This window comes from Hylobates moloch, unplaced genomic scaffold (genome assembly GCF_009828535.3).
Source record: "Hylobates moloch isolate HMO894 unplaced genomic scaffold, HMol_V3 SCAFFOLD_6004, whole genome shotgun sequence".
In the NCBI taxonomy this organism is placed as follows: domain Eukaryota; kingdom Metazoa; phylum Chordata; class Mammalia; order Primates; family Hylobatidae; genus Hylobates; species Hylobates moloch.
The window spans coordinates 1-4,206 of record NW_026658279.1 but is presented as its reverse complement, the minus strand read 5'-3'; the positions used below and the strand labels follow the sequence as shown (position 1 = coordinate 4,206).

The 4,206-nt window shown below is 36.1% G+C and overlaps 1 pseudogene; it reads left to right on the top strand.

Moving 5' to 3' along the window:
- The first annotated feature begins 3,696 nt into the window (after positions 1-3,696).
- LOC116465530 (translationally-controlled tumor protein-like) lies at positions 3,697-4,195 on the top strand (annotated as a pseudogene).
- The last annotated feature ends 11 nt before the right edge of the window (positions 4,196-4,206 follow it).

Sequence of the window (4,206 nt, the reverse complement as noted above, 5' to 3'; positions counted from 1 at the left end):
CATCACCTTAATCAAGCGATCCAAGTTAACAACACCAATGATGAGACAGCTTAACATCATGTGCTTCTTGATGTGATTCAGTGAAAAAAATAGCATCATTCATATAATATTTTTTCTAACACGTTTTGAAACTGCAAATGAGAATACAATCAGAGAAGAATTGAGGGACAATTTACAAAACAACTGACCTATATTCTTAAAAAAATCAATGTTTTAAACACACAAACTGAGGTGCTATTTCAGATTAGTAGCCTAAAGACACGTAAATGCAATGTTTAATTCTGGATTAGATCCTGAATTGAATAAATTAAATTCTACAAATCGTACTATTCAGGCAAATGGAGAAATTAGGTAAGAAGTGTGTATTAGATAATAGTGCCATAACAATGTTAATTGCTTTCACTTGATAATTGTACTGTACACATATTAAAGAATATCTCTGCTCCAGGATTTACATGGTGAAATATTTTGGGGTTGAATTAGTTTACTATGACTGCTGTAAGATATTATTGAAGTAGTCCCCTCTTCTCCATGAAGTATATGTCCCAAGACAGCCAGTGGATGCTCAAAACCACAGATAGTATCAAATATTATATATACAATGTTTTCTCTTATACATACATACCTATAATAAAGTTTATTTATTTTATAAATTTGGCACAGTAACATATTAACAACTATAATAATAAAATTAAACGGTTATAATATGCCAACCTCACTACCCTTGCATTTGGGGGGCATTGTTAAGTAAAATAAGTGTTACTTGAAAACAAGCACTGCAATATTGCCACAGTCAATCTGATAACTGAGTTGGCTATTAAATGACTGAAGGGTGGGCAGCTTATACACTATAGTTACACTAGACAAATGGATGATTCCAGTGCAGCATACAGTGGGATGTCGAGATTTCAACACAATACTCAGTACGACATTCAATTTAAAACTTATATTTCTGTAATTTCCCATCTAATATTTTCAAACCATGATTGACTGCAGGAGGTAACTGACACCACAGAAAATGAAACCACAGGCAAGGAGGACTACTGTACAAATATGGTGGCAGCTTAAAACAATGCAAGTTTATTCTCTCAGTTTTGGAGGCCAGATGCCTGAAATCAAAATGTCAGCAGGACCATGATCCTCCTGGTGTCCCTATGGGAGACTTCTTCCTTGTCTCTTTCAGCTTCATCTTTTGGTTTGTTGCAGCATAATTACAGTCTCTACCTCCACTGCACATGGTTTCCTTCTGTGTTTTTGTATTTTCTCCTTTTCTGTTTCTTATAAGCACATCCTTCATTGACTTTAAGGGCTCATTTCAAGCTCCTTACCTTAATTGTATCTGCAAATAACTAACTAACTCCAAATAAAGTCATAATTCTGAGGTTCTAGGTGAACATATATTTTGGAGATCCACTATTCAATCCACTATAGAGGGTCATACGCACAACACACTCTTAAAAGTTTCAGCAAAATAAATAATAATCGAACACACACACACACACACGTACACACACGTACACAGAGCACCAAAGCAACTGTGGCCAAATGTAAATTATTGATGGATTTACGTGAAGGTTATAAGAACATTCTGTGCAATAAACTTGCATTTGTTCTATATTTTGAGTTTTTGTAATATTAAATAACTGATATAACATGTTCAAAAATATAAGAAAAATGTGTCAAAATTGAACATACATTTTAAATTTATAAAAACACATAGAACTATACAATTAGAGAAGAATAGAACTGAAGTTAACTCAATGGATGTGGAAAATGGCATGTCAAACACAGCTGAAGTGAGGACCATTAAACTGATTGATAGGTGAAAAAAATATATGCAGTGACAAAGAGGAAAAAAGCAGGTGGAACATTTAGAAAAGAGTATAGGAGAAACAGGGGATGTCTTCCTGACATATATTTAATTGGCAACCTACAAAGCTATGTGAGAAATAACAGGGAGGAAGCAATATTTGAGTAAATGATACTCAAAACTCTTTCTCAATAAACCAAAAACAGAAAGCATAATTCAAGAGTATTATGAACCCAAAATAGAATAAGTACAAGGAAATTCAGATCTCAGAAGATCACAGTAAAACATCTAAAACAAAAACAATCAGGGATAAAAAGGCACAATCAGAAAAATAGTAATAATACGGCCGGGCACGGTGGCACAGGCCTGTAATCCTAGCACTTTGGGAGACCCAGGTGGGTGGATAACTTGAGGTCAGGAGGTCGAGACCAGCCTGACCAACATGGTGCAACCCCATCTCTACTAAAAATACAAAAATTAGCCTGGCATTGTGGCACATGCCTGTAATCCCAGCTACTCAGGAGGCTGAGGCAGGAGAATCGCTTGAACCTGGGAGGTGGAGGTTGCAGTGAGCTGAGATTGTGCCACTGCACTCCAGTCTGGGGGACAGAGAGAGACTCCATCTTTAAAAAAGAAAAGAAAAGAAAAATAGTAATAATAAAACTGGCAGCTGTTCATTAAACAGAAATGAGAATAATGCCAAAATAATGCAAAGAGGAGTATCTTTTCAAGAAATGGTGATAGGTGATCTGGCTGGCTTTATTTTTAAAAACTGAACCCAAGGCTTCACACTATACACAAATATTAAATTGAGAGGGATCATGGACAGAAATGTAAAAACTAACAATACGAACATTGTACAAGAAAGCAAAGGATAATACCATCATGATTTTGGGGTAGGCAATGATTTCTTAAACAGAACACAAGGCAGTAATCATAAAAGCAAAACTTGAAATGCTATACCTATAAATGTGAAAACATTTTGCTCTTCAGAAGGCATTATTATAAAAACAAAAAGGCAGACCATAGACTTGGAGATATATATAATACATAAATCTGACCAAGAAGTTGCATCCAGTATATATAAAGAATTACTGCAACTCAGTAGCAAAAAAACACACATCCTTCATTTAAAAATCCACAGTACACCTTATTAGAAACCTAGCAGAATAGATAATGATGGCCAACTAAAACATAAAAATGGCTGAGCCTCACTTGTCATCTGGGAATTGCAAATTAAGCCACAAAAGAGCACTTCACACAAGGACAACAAAAGTTAAAATGAATGGCAATCCCAAGTATGAGTGAAATGCAATGTAGCTTGAAGGCACATACATTTCTGGTGTGAGTATAAAACGTATAAACCACTTTGGAAAACAGATCTAGCAAGTCTCATGTAAGTTAAGTTAAACAAATACCTAACCTATCACCCAGCAATTCCACTCTTAGTTGTTTCTCCAAGAGAAATAAAAATATATGTCTAAAGAAAGACAAAAATTGCATGCTTCTCTATTCACAGTAGCTAAAATCTGAAACTAACACAAATGTCCATTAAGGACATAATGAACTGTATGCATTCATACACTGGAAGACTACTCATTATTGAAAATTACAAACTATTTGAACATTCAACAAGGATGAATAACAAAAATATTTTATGTTAAGAAAGCCAGACACAAAAGACTACTTACTACCTGTTCCCATGCATATAAATGACTAAAATAGACAAAATTTAGCTGCAGTGATACATATCAAAATGATGGTTACCTGGACTTTTGCCCCTGCTCTCCCACTTACCTCAGCACTGCTCCAGCTGCTCTGCATTCGCTCTGAGCTCCACGCCACTGCTAACCTAGCGCCACCATTGTCTCCCTTCAGCCACCATCATGATTATCTATCCAGACCTCATCAGCCACGATAAGCTTTCCAAGAACCAGGAGATCACAAAAGGGCCGTGCCTGGATGTGGAGGGGAAGATAGTCAGTGGGACAGAGGATAACATCGATGGCTCGCTCATTGGTAGAAACACCTCTACTGAAGTCCCCCAGGGTGAAGAAACCCAAAGCACAGTTACCACTGGTGTTGATGTCATGCACTATCACAGGAAACAAGCTTCACAAAAGAAGCCTGTAAGAAATGCATAACATACTACATGAAATCAATCAAAGGCAAACATGAAGAACAGATATCAGAAAGAGTAAAACCTTTCATGATTGATAGGGGTTGCTGAACAAATCAAGCACATCCTTGCTAATTTCAAAATCTACCAGTTCTTTATTTATTAGTGAAAACAAGAATCTTGACAGCGTGGTTGCTCTACTGGACTACCGTGAGGACACTGTGATCCTACATATGCTTTTCTTTAAGGATGATTTGGAAATGAAAAATTATTAATT